We start from the raw sequence: 13,433 nt of genomic DNA, 5'->3' as shown, positions 1-13,433 counted from the left end.
ATAATCTCAGGGTCCTGGGATCAGGCCCTGCGTCTTCTCCCTCTCACTCTCCTTCTGTGCTCCCTCTAATAAATAATAAAAAATAAATGAAATAAAAGAGAAAACCTCTACTTAAAACAAAAAAAATTATGTCATCTGAGGCGCCTGGCTGGCTCAATCAGTGGAGCATGTGACTCCTGATCTCAGGGTTCTGAGTTTGAGCCCCACGTTGGGTGTAGAGATTACTTTAAAAAATAAAATCTTTGGGGCGCCTAGGTGGCTCAATCGTTAAGTATCTGCCTTCAGCTCAGGTCATGATCCCAGGGTCCTGGGAACGAGGCCCGCATCGGGCTCCCTGCTTGGCGGGGAGCCTGCTTTTCCCTCTCCCACTCCCCCTGCTTGTGTTCCCTCTCTCACTGTCTCTCTCTGTCAAATAAATAAATAAAATCTTTAAAAAATAATAATTTCGGGCGCCTGGGTGGCTCAGTTGGTTAAGCGACTGCCTTCGGCTCAGGTCATGATCCCGGAGTCCCGGGATCGAGTCCCACATCGGGCTCCAGTCCCACATCGGGCTCCAGTCCCACATCGGGCTCCCTGCTCGGCGGGGAGTCTGCTTCTCCCTCTAACCCTTCCCCCCTCTTGCGCTCTCTCTCTCACTCTCTCTAATAAATAAATTAAAAAATAATAATAATAATAATAATTTCATGCCATTTTTATGCCAGGCATTAACCTTAGGGTAAATTTTTTCCAGTATATGCAACTCTGAAAGACAGATACTGCCCCCAAGAGCAGATGAGAAAATTAAATCTCATCATTAAATTTCCCATTGCACACAGCAAGTAGCAGAGAACTAAATCTAGTTTTAAAACACAAATCCCTGCATTCTTCTACACTATGGCAACCCTTCCTTTTTATTATATAGTATAAAATTATAAACTAACAATCGTTAATTAAGAACATGTCTCAAATTATACTCTTGAAAGACTAGTCTTAAGGGGGGGGGGTGCCAGGTTTGAGGTTTTTGACTAACAGTGCAGCCCCCAGTCAACCTACTAACAGAAAAGCCAGAGGAAAGTAATGCTGTGCCTCTTTGTGGAGCCAAACCTTCCCCCAGCTTTATCAGTCTTCAAGCAAGTTCCCACCAGCCACTTTCCTGAACATCTGGACAACAAAGCAGCCCTCAGGAGCTGACCACAAGTCCCAGAAATTCCCAGGACTCCTAGAATGTATGTATGCCAATCTCCAGTTTCAGACCCACACACAAGTAGTTACCACAGCTTGCCCAACAGAAAGCTATTCAGGAAAGTTTATAAGCATCCATAACACAACTGTGGCTCCTGGGAGGGAAAGCAAAGAATTCCTCCTCTCCCAGCCTTATCTCACAATCTATTGTTAAATCATCTACCCCAATTCAGCAAATGAACTGTGGAACAAGAAAAAAAGGAAAGGAAAGGAAAGAAAAAAAGGAAAGGAAAGGAAAGGTGGGGGGAGGGGGAGGGAGGGAGGGAAACAGACAGACTGGCCTTAAGAAATGCTGTCAAGGGGGCGCCTGGGTGGCTCAGTCGTTAAGCGTCTGCCTTCGGCTCAGGTCTGCCTTGGCTCAGGTCCTGATCCCAGGGTCCTGGGATGGAGCCCTGCATCAAGCAGGAAGCCCGCTTCTCCCTCTCCCACTCCCCCTGCTTGTGTTCCCTCTATCGCTGTGTGTCTCTCTGTCAAATAAATAATCTTTAAAAAAGAAAAAGAAAAAGAAATGCTGTCAAGGGGCACCTGGGTGACTCAGCTGGTGTGCATCTGCCTTCAGCTCAGGTCATGATCTCAGGGTCCCAGGATCTGGGATGGAGCCCCATGTCCTCTTCTCAGCAGGGAGCCTGCTTCTCCCTCTCCCCCCTGCTTGTGCTCTCTCCCTCCCTCTCTCTCAAATGAGTAAATAATATCTTAAAAAATAAAAATAAATTAAAAAGAAATGCTGTCAAAAACATAAAAATAGTCCATATACAGATCTAGTATTGTAGTTTTCTGCTTTATACACTTTTTTAAAACTGCCTTTTGGGCATTGTATTCTCTTGCTGGTTGGAAAACATTTTATGTCTTTTCTTTAGTTATCAAGGAACTAAAGTCAACAAGAGTTTTCATTACCTTTTCATTGTTACCAATATTAGCACAAAGGAGAGAGTCTACTTGAGATCAGAAAATATTAAGAGCTGGGAGGGACAAGATCATGTAGTCCAAACTGCAGAAACACCTTTATCTCCAGAAGACAATCACCCAGCCTATACTTGAATATCTCTAATGACAGAGACCTCATAATTTTGTCTATCCCACTGTGGGACATGTCTTACTGTGCAAAAAGTCTCAACAGTGGGATGAAATTCATCTCCAACATAGCTTCTATCCACTGTCTGTCCTCTGGACCAATACAGATGATGAGTCTGCTCCCTCTTGCTTAACACAATTCTTCAAATAATTTAGATAGTTGTTTCCAAGTATTATCTTCTGTAGCAAAATAGCTCCTGATTCTTCAATTGTTCTTCATTAGATATGGTGCCTAAAGCTCTCAATATTCTAGTCACATTCATCTGGACAATTTAGATTATCATTGTCCCACTGAAGTGTAAAATCCATAAGTGGACACAATACTCCAGATATAACCTGACAGTACAAGAAGAACAAAGGGACTATTACTTCTCTTAATTTAGCACTACACATCTTAATTTGGCACTGTACATCTATAATCAATGCATCAATGTTAGCCTCTTTTCACAGCCAACTCGTACAATTAACTACTTTAGACTATGGTGGCTCTCAAACGAAAAAAATTATTTTGGGCCAGATCATTTCTGTTAAAGGAGTTAAGACTTTACATTTCTATCACACCTATCTTGTCACTTTCATACCTCATCCTGCTCAGATTGCCTCAACTTTCTCTGATGCAACCTATTAGATAACACTCCCAGTTTCAGTATCATTTACAAAATTCTTAGTAAGCATGCATATTATACCATTATTAAAGATCCAGATCCATAAAGCTTGGCAAAAAGAGAACTTACAAGCCTATATAATCACACTGCGCTTTATAACAAAACAAATAAGCAAACCAGGTTTAAAAGACCAACAAACTGGGAAAAGATATTTACAACACATACACTGATTTCATTATATAAATGGCTCCTACAAATTCCTAAGTGAAAAAAGCAATTAATCAATGAAAAAAGAACTAAAGTCTAACATGAGCAACCAGTTCACAGAAAAGCAAAGATAAATTGTTTTTACATAGATAAAAAGATCTTCAACCTCATTCAAAAGAGCAATGTAAGTTTTTTATGTGATTAAAGTTTTTCATCTTAATTTCATTTTAATTCTAGTATAGTTAACATACAGTGTTATATTAGTTTCAGGTGTACAATACAGTGAGTCAACAATTCCATTCATCACCCACTGCTCATCACAAGTGCCCTCCTTAATCCCCATTATCTATTTCACCCATCCCCCTCCACCTGCCCTCTGGTGACCATTAGTTTGTTCTCATTGGTTAAGAGTCTGTTTGTTGGCTTGTCTTTTTTTCCTTTGCTCACTTTATTAAATTTCACATGAATGAGATCATATAGTATTTGTCTTTCTCTGACTTATTTCACTTAGCATTATACCCTGCAGATCCATCATGCTGTTGCAAATGGCAAGATTTCGTTCTTTTTTATGGCTGAGTAATATTCCACTGTATGTATATGTACATATATATATACTATATAATCACATCTTTACCCACTCATTTATTGATGGACACTTGGGCTGCCTCCATAATTTAACTATTGTAAATAATGCTGCTATAAACACAGGGATGTGTGTATACCTCTGAATAAGTGTTTTGGTTTTTTTTTTTTTAATAAGTGTTTTTGTATTTTGGGGGTAAATACCTAGTAGCAAGATTATTGGATCATATATGTTTAACTTCTTTCTTTTTTAAATGATCTCTACAGCCAACGTGGGCCTCAAACTCACAACCCAGAGATCAAGAGCCCATGCTCTACCGACTAAGCCAGCCAGGTGCCCCTCTATTTTTAATTTTTTTCAGGAACCTCCATATTGTTTTCCACAGTGGCTACCCCAGTTTGCATTCCCAATGACAGTGCATTAGAGTTCCTTTTTCTCCACATCCTTGCCAACACCTGTTGTTTATGTTTTTTATTTTAACCATTCTGACAGGTGTGAGATGAAAAGCAAAGTAAATTAAAACGCCTGGGTAGCTCAGTACGTTAAGTATCTGACTCTTGATATCAGTTCAGGTCTTGATCTCAGGGTCATGAGTTCAAGCCCCACATTGGGCTCCATGCTGGGCATGGAGCCTACTTCAAAAAATAACAAACAAATCTATAATGTGATAACATTTTTTTTACCTATCAGAGTAGCAAAGATCAAAGTAGATAACATATCTAATTTGTTAGCAGTAGAAAGAAGTAAACACACAGACTGCTGATGGGAATGTAAATTGATTCCAATTCTTTAGAGCACAATTTGGAAATATCTATAAAAATTTTAACTACACCTACCTTTTCTTTGGAGCATGGATATTCACTGCAACTTTTATAATAGCAAAAGTGCTAGATGCTTAGTTGTCAACCCCACAGCCATTTCTCCCTTCTTCCTCATTAATCAGAATTCACATTTGTTCAGAGTGGTAATGTGCCCAACCCCAAGAGATGACTCATGATCAGTTGAAGCCAACTATGGCTATCATATTCTCTTTGCCAGGTAATCACTTTCCCAGACATGCCTGGGGTCAGGGGCAGAAAGCAATATGACCCTCTCTGAAATGTAAGGAGACAACGCATATGGCAGTGTTACTCAAATTCACAGCATCACACGGGAGTGCATTAGTGATACAAATTCCCAGACCCCACTAAAAACCTACAGATTTCAGAATCTCTACTTGTGGACTTTATATTTTCCTAGGTCAGTCTTACATACACTCCTGAAGTTCATGAAGCACTGTTTAGAAGACTTCTGGGAATTATTTTCTCCCCATTTAAAATGACCGAGTCTTCCCATTAGAAAAATATTTTGCCCTCCATTTCCTGTTTTTGAATGCAGTTAGTCGTGCTGCTTAGAATTAAGGCAGCCATCCTACAACCATGAGGCTACACAGAGAAACTGGAAAAAAAAAAAAAAACACACAATGTACTGAGGATAATAGAGTTAAGGAGGGGAAAACCTGGGTCTAATAAATATTACCAAGCTACCAAACTAGCCTTGAACCACCTATTTCCTTGTTTCTATTTACATGAGACAATTTAGAGTCTTTACTGTTTAGGCAGCTGTTAGATATTGCTACTGTTATTTACAGTTGACTGTATCTTTTTTTTTAATTTTATTTTATTATGTTAATCACCACACATTACATCATTAGTTTTTGATGTAGTGTTCCATGATTCATTGTTTGCATATAACACCCAGTGCTCCATTCAATACGTGCCCTCTTTAATACTATCTTAAGTTATGAACTTTGTATCTACCCATGGAAACTAATGGAGCTTAAATTCTAGTAAATTCTAATGGAAATAAAGTAATTTGTGTCATTTTTTAACAGTGGCATAGTGTTCTATGTTATATATTCACTATAATTTTATTTCTCTGTGATTCCCATATGCCCACCCAGCTTTAAGACAACCAGTACTAGTCTGAGACCACCACCAAGTTTTGGTCCCAATCTGCTACTTCATTCCAACTAGAACATAAACTCCAGTCAGGCAAAAACTTTAATGCATTGCATCTCCAGCAGCTACAACAGAACCAAACATTCATGTAAGTATTTGATAAATATTTTTTAAATAAACAAATGAAAAAGAGGTCTTCCATAAAGACTGAGTAAGTTATATCTAAGCATAACTTGTCTATATTGGTTGTCTGCACAAGATTATCAGGTTGAAAATGCTACAAAGATTAACACTTCCACTAAGGAAGAGAACTGTAAGGAGGTTCTCACAGTCCCCTTTGACAACCCAATTAGTCTTTTAAAGTGTCTTTCAGCCATGTAACCTAGGAAAGAGTAGCCGAGAGCCAGTTGGTTCCTAACAAATCCTCACATTTCTTCTTTTTTTATAACTGCTAAGGATGATTTGAAAACCCTGAAGGCATGAAATAAAAATTCAACAACTAAGAAGCAGGGACGCCTGGATGGCTCAGTCGTTAAGCGTCTGCCTTCCGCTCAGGTCATGGTCCCGGGGTCCTGGGATCGAGGCCCACATCAGGCTCCCTGCTTGGCGGGAAGCCTGCTTCTCCCTCTCCCACTCCCCCTGCTTGTGTTCCCTCTCTCGCTGTGTCTCTCTGTCAAATAAATAAATAAAAATAAATAAGAACTAAGAAGCAGTGGTTTAGGATACCCTAAAGATTTCAAAGCACATTTTGCAATTTAAATGAGCAATTAATCAAACCAGTTACTAGTAACAGTACTTAAACATCTTAATCTTCTCCCATCCTAGACATTTATCAGGAGTTGCAGATTTTTACCTAAATACAACCTCATCAGGGTTTAGGACTGTTTTACTATTGGAAAGGCAACATCTCCAATCAGATTTTTACTCCCATTGCCTCACTGAAACTATTCTTACCAAGATTACCAACAATTTCCGCACTGCTAAATGAAATGGTTATTTCTCAGCCCTCCTCATAACTGTTTAGTATTTAACACAGTTAATAACAACACTTTCCTCACTTGGCTTCAGGATACCCTCTCACCTGTCTTTCTTCCTACTTCCCTGGCTGATGCTGTCTCCTTTGACTGTTCCTCCTCATCTTCCTCACTTCTAAAGACCTCTAACCTCTGGTCCACTCCAGAGTTAATTAAGTTTTTCAATTTCTTTATCTCTCTTCATTCCCTTGGTGACCTCACCCTGCCTCCTGACTTAAATATAATGTTTTTGTCAGTAACACCCGGCGGTACACCTACAGTAGCTAAATTCCAGATTCATAAACCAGCTACCTCCTCAACATCTCTACTAAGTCTAGTAGGCATCTATAATTTATGTCCAAAACTGAGCTCCCGTTCTTCCCTTCCAAACTTGTTACTCTTTCAGTCTTTCCCATATGAATAAATGGTGTCCTTGCAGGAACTTAGAGCAAAAACCTTCGAATTGTCCTTAACTCCTTCCTTCCTTTCAGAGCACAAATCCAATCTATCAGCATAACCAGCTGATTCTACTTGAAAAATATATCCAGAACCAGACCATGTGTCACCACATTCACTGCCACCCCACAGTGCAAACTGTCGTCTTCTTTCACTTGGATTACAGCAATAGCCTCCTAACTGGTGTTCTTGCCTTACCTCTTGCCAAATCCACCACGAGCCTATTACCAGCACAGCAGCCAGAGGCATGATGTCAAAATGGAAATCAGATCATGTCATACCACTACCCAAAACCCTCTGAAGATTTCCCATTTCACTTAGCCTAAAAGCTACAGCCCTACAAAGGACCAACAGCACCAGCAGCAACTGGGAGCATGCTAGAAATGAACCCTACCTCAAACCTACAAAATTAGAATCTGAGTTTTAACAACCACCACCTACTTAAACCATATGCACATTAAAGTTTGGAAATTACTTCCCTGAGGCACCACAAGATAAGCACCTACCCCTCTCCCCCTCCAATTCTTGCCATTTCCCAGGCAAGTTTCTGTCTCAGGACCTTTGCACTTGTCATCACTCATTTATCTGCATGGCTTACTCTCTCACACCTTTCAAGCTTTCACTCAAATGTCACCTTCTCTGTGAGCCATCTATGATCACTCAATCCCTCCCCCCTCAATATGCCCTATTCTTCTTTCCTGCTTTTACTTTTCTCATTAGAACTTATTATAAAATAATGATTTTTATTTTTTTATCTTGTTTATTCTATCTCCCCACATAAAACATAAATTAACTTCTATGAAAGCAGAAATCTGTTTTCTTCCCCAGTGCCCAGAACCTAGTTAGCCCTCATTAAATATTTTTAAATGCATAAAATAAACAAATGATATTTCTCTTCAAAACACTATCCAATAGATTTTGTAAAATGGTTCCTTACCATACAAACTGATGTTTTCTTAGCATCACATTCAACAAATCCACTTTCTAAAATATACTGAGCACCTACCATGTAATTAGGCACTATAAGCACTACTGTTCATCCATGATTAAGTATGGAAATGTAAAAATCTGATTCATAACAGGGCCGTACCACCAAAAAGTCTGCAGAAATAAAAACTGAGTCTCTGATTAAAAAGAAGAAAGATGGGGCACCTGGGTGGCTCAGTCACTGAGCATCTGCCTTCGGCTCGGGTCATGATCCCGGGGTCCTGGGATCGAGCCCCACGTTGGGCTCCCTGCTCTGCGGGAAGCCTGCTTCTCCCTCTCCCACTCCCCTGCTTGTGTTCCTTCTCTCGCTGTGTCTCTCTGTGTCAAATAAATAAATAAAATCTTTTAAAAAAATTAATTAATTTATTTATCTATTTATTTTTTAAAGGTTTTATTTATTTATTTGAGACAGAATGAGAGACAGAGAGAGCTCATGAGAGGGGGAGGGTCAGAGGGAGAAGCAGGCTCCCTGCCGAGCAGGGAGCCCGATGTGGGACTCGATCCCGGGACTCCAGGATCATGACCTGAGCCGAAGGCAGTCGCCCAACCGACTGAGCCACCCAGGCGCCCCCAAAAATAAATTAATTTAAAAAAAATTAAAAGAAGAAAGATGCCTACAGCTCTCTGCAATGCAGTAACAAGCCTTTATACTGATAGAATAGTCTTCCACACAAAATTTCTCCTCTGACCCACAACAATCCCATGAGGTTTATGTAAAGCAAGTAATGATAAGCTCAATTTTGGAGATGAGAAAACAAACATACTGTAACTCAAAGCATGGCAGTAACAATGTCAAAACTGGGATTGAAGTCTGTCAATTTTTAGTTAAAAATTATCCAATATCAGGGGCACCTGGGTGGCTCAGTCAGTTAAGCCTTTGCCTTTGGCTCCGGTCATGATCTCGGGGTCCTAAGATCGAGTCCTGCATCTCTCTCTCTCTAATAATTAAATAAAATCTTAAAAAAAAAAAATCTCTACTATCGTACCTCCTCTTGCAAATGATACTGAACCAGACTACAAAATCATACAGCTACATATTACCCTAAAGATACTAAGCTTTCCGTGTCTATGCAGAATGAGAACAAACTCTGTTCATCCAAGTCACAATCCCGACTTGAGGCGTAAGTATTCAAACAGCTTCCTGTTACTTGTAAGTCTAACCCAGAGTCCAATGACATTCAGGAAGAATGTAAGAAACAAGCTGTTATATCCACACAACAAGAAAAGTTCTAATTAAGTTATATGACAATTGCTTAAAAAAAAAAAGAGAGAGAGAGAGAGAATGGGAGAAAGGAAGATGGAACAAGTGAATGAATAAGAATGAAGTTCTAGTGAGGAAAGAGTCAATGTTAAGTCATTATTGTCTAATGCTCTGAGTACCTAAGTGATGCAGTTTTGCAATACAAGAAAAAAGACATACCTCCTCAAAATCCCAGCACAACAGCTTTCCTTTCTTTGCATAGATGAGGATGAACAGTTGTAATCCAAAGTATTTCCCAGAAAGTTATTTTTTAAAAGGACAAAGAAACAGAAGATCCATATGAAAAGAGATCCAGCCTGGGAGGATGGAGACTGTGTCTTCTAATCTTGTGATCAAGAGTTGCTGTTCACCAAGTGTGAGCATCTGAAGAAAGTGCTAACTGTGGGTGTGTCCTCGAGAAAGTAATACCTGCTGGGACAGGGAGCAAGAGGAGAAATACTACTAAATGCAAATGACTGGCTGGCAAATAATTACCAGTTGTCAGTCTGCAAAATGTTTTAAGTTGATATTAGTAATATTGAAAGATCACATGGAGGTAATGGAAGTGGCCAAGCCCAGGTGGCACTGGGGTTATCAATGACAGCTGCAATCAAAGGTACACTTCAGTGTCACAAAGCTACACTTCCAGCTCTCTGATTACTAATAAATAAGCAGTATAGTAAAACAAAGTATAAAAATTTATTTCATGTTTTTTATAGCAAGATGATGCTCATATCATACAACCAAATACAGATAAATAATATTAAGTAGTTTGGCAAACAGACCAAGCACTCTGGTGCCTTAAAAAACAAATATTATAGAACAGATGTCTATGTCAGCAGGTATCTACGTCAAAAGAAAATATAAAATAACATGAAAAAAATACATAGGTCTGGCAGAAAAACAAAGTCAATGTGGAAACCAAGAGATAAGGTTAATTTAACACATATGGTGGTTTTGTATACCTTCAGATAGCTTACAGAATTAGGAATGTTTTATTTTGGCAGCATATTAAGATAGTATTTCTTGACACCTGCCATGTCACTGCATTTCTATCAAACTACAAATTATAGAATATATAGTAAACTGAAATGAAATGCACTGAATGGGATTAAGAGTAGATAAAACATTGCAGAAGAAAAGAGTTGTGAATGTAAAGACATAATAATAGAAACTACCCAAAATGAAACCCAGAATACAAGAAAACTAAGAAAAAAGGGCACAGCATCAGTGAGCTATGGGACAAACTCAAGGAGCTTAATAACATATGTGTAATTGGAATCTTGGCAGGTGGAAGATTTAAAAAAAACAATATCCAAAAATTTTCTAAATTTGATGAAAGTAACAAACCTACAGATCAAAGAAGCTCAACAAACACTAAGCTCAAGAAATGAAGAAAGCTAAAACTCCACCAAGAAATACTTGGAATCAATTTCCTTAAATCCAGAGGTAAGGGAAAAAAAAAAATCTTAAAAGCAGCCAGAGAAGATAGAGCTCCAATGTCAGGCTCCATGCTCAGCAGGGAGTCTGGTTAAGGATTCTCTTTCTCGGGTGCCTGGGTGGCTCTGTCGGTTAAGCGTCTGCCTTCAGCTCAGGTAATGATCCCAGGGTCCTGGGATCAAGTCCTCCGCATCGGGCTCCCTGCTCGTCAAGGAATCTGCTTCTCCCTCTGTCCCTCCCCCCTGCTAGTGCACACGCTCTCTCTCTCTCTCCAATAAATAAATAAAAATAAACATTTTTTTAAAAAAAGGATTCTCCTCCTCCCTCTTTCTCTGCCCCTCCCCCTGCTTACATACACATGTGCTTGCCCTCTCTCTCTAAAATTAATAAATAAATCTTAAAAAAAAAAAAAAGAAGGCAGCCAGAGAAATACAGAATGGAGGAAAGTATTTGCAAATTATATATTTCATAAGTAATTAATATCCAGAATATAGAAAGAATGCCTACAACTCAACAAACCACAAAAAATGAACCCAATAGAAAAACGGACAAAGAACCTGAATAGACATTCGTCCAAAGAAGATATATGAATGGCAATTAGTACATGAAGATGCTCAACATAACTAATTATTAAGAAAATACAAATCAGGGGCTCCTGGGTGGCTCAGTTGGTTAAGCGACTGCCTTGGGCTCAGGTTGTGATCCTGGAGTCCCAAGATCGAGTCCCGCATCGGGCTCCCTGCTCAGCGGAGAATTTGCTTCTCCCTCTGACCCTCCCCCCTCTCAGGCTCTATCTCATTCTCTCTCTCAAATAAATAAATAAAATCTTTAAAAAAAAAAGAAAATGCAAATCAGGGGTTCCTGGGTGGCTCAGTCAGTTAAGCATCTACCTTCGGCTCAGGTCATGGTCTCAGGGAGTCTGCTTCTCTTCTGTTTCTGCTTCTCCCTTTGTCCCCTCCCCGCTACTCATGCTCGCACTTGCGTGCACTCTCTCTCAAATAAATAATATCTTAAAAAAAAAAAAGAAAATGCAAATCAAAACCACAATGAAATACCATCTCATACTCATTAGGATGGCTACTATTAAAAAACACACACACACAGAAAATAACAATGTTGGCAAGAATGTGGAGAAAACAACAGAGCTACTGTGAAAAACAGCATGGCAATTCCTCAAAATTTAAACATAATTATCATATGATCCAGCAATTCCACTTCTAGGTACATACCCAAAAGAACTAAAAGCAGGACCTCAAAGAGGTATTTTGCACACTCATGTTCACAGCTCTATTCACAATAGCTAAAACATAGAAACAACACAAACGTCCACTGACAGAAAAACAGATAGCAAAATGTGGTCTATACATACAATGGAATATTATTTGGCTTCAAAAAGGAAAGGAATTCTGACACATATTACAACATGGATGAACCTTTATGACATTATGCTAAGTGAAGTAACCCAGTCACAAAAAGACAAATACTGTTATGATTCCACTTACATGAATTACCTAAAGTAGTCAAAATCACAAACAGAAAGTAAAATGGTGGTTACCAGAGGCTTGGGGAATGGGGAGTTGCTTTTTTAATACGTACCATTTCACTTCTGCAAGATGAAGAGTTTTGGAAAAAGATGGTTGTGATAGTTGCACAATGATAGGAATGTACTAAATACCACTGAACAGTACAATTAAAATGGTTAAGATGGTAAATTTTGTTACATGTACTATACCAGAACTTTTAAAAACTGAAGGAAAAATAGAAGGCAGCCAAAAGAAAACCACCACATATTATATACAGAGGCATAAAGAATGATAGCTGACTTCTCACGGGAAACAATGTGGACCAGAAGACAATGAGGTAACATCTTTAAAATACTTAAAGAAAAATATTGTCAACCTAGAATTCTATATCTAGTGAAAATAGCTTCTATAAATCAAGGCAAATTATAGACTTCCTTAGACATACAAAAGCTGAAAAACTTCATCACCAGCAAAGCTGCACTACAAGAAATGTTAAAGAAGTCCTTCATTCAGAAGGAAAAGTACCAGTAGAAATCTGGAACTACACAGGAAAATGAAGAGCATTGGAAGTAGTAAACAGAATATAGATACAATATTTGACAAAGGCTTTTATTATAATGAGATAACAGATTCATCTACATTGTTAAAATATAGGGGAAAAAGCACTAACAAAAATTTTCACAATACATCTATCTTCCAAAATGCTTGTCTTCAAAAAATAAAGTTTAATAGAACTCATTTCTTATCACAACATCCCTGTAGAGAGAGTCAATATTATCTTTTCTACAAAAAAACTGTCCCAAGGTATAAGTTATTGGTCCAGTAATAATGAGTTTTTAGACAAGTAAAATTAAAATATTCTTGGTTCCAGCCCAGTGTTGTATTACACAAACACTTTTAAAGGGCTTGCCTACTGGGGCACCTGGGTGGCTCAGTCGTTAGGCATCTGCCTTTCGCTCAGGTCATGATCCCAGGGTCCTGGGATTCAGCCCCACATCGGGCTCCCTGCTCCGCAGGAAGCCTGCTTCTCCCTCTCCCACTTCCCCTGCTTGTGTTCCCTCTCTCGCTGTCTCTCTCTGTCAAATAAATAAATCTTTAAAAAAAGGGGGGGGGGGGTTTGCCTACAGAGATATTCTTGGGATAAAGT

The 13,433-nt window shown here is 39.0% G+C and overlaps 1 protein-coding gene across 4 annotated transcripts in view; it reads right to left on the bottom strand.

The window, feature by feature from the left end:
* TMCC1 (transmembrane and coiled-coil domain family 1) overlaps nucleotides 1-13,433 on the bottom strand; it is a 251,781-nt gene that overhangs the window by 229,958 nt on the left and 8,390 nt on the right. For 2 of the 4 annotated variants that reach the window (XM_064591745.1, XM_054504568.2), the window contains exon 2: nucleotides 9,504-9,752. The exons of the other annotated variants lie outside the window; for them this stretch is intronic. The gene's annotated coding sequence lies outside the window, so the exon portion shown is untranslated. The remainder of the gene's footprint in view (nucleotides 1-9,503; nucleotides 9,753-13,433) is intronic. 4 annotated transcript variants of the gene reach the window in all.

The sequence above is a fragment of the Mirounga angustirostris genome, unplaced genomic scaffold (assembly GCF_029215605.1).
Source record: "Mirounga angustirostris isolate CCGP_5_RB_7025 unplaced genomic scaffold, mMirAng1.0.hap1 SCAF_1, whole genome shotgun sequence".
In the NCBI taxonomy this organism is placed as follows: domain Eukaryota; kingdom Metazoa; phylum Chordata; class Mammalia; order Carnivora; family Phocidae; genus Mirounga; species Mirounga angustirostris.
The sequence above is the reverse complement of the archived record's forward strand: the minus strand, read 5'-3'. Positions and strand labels throughout refer to the sequence as shown.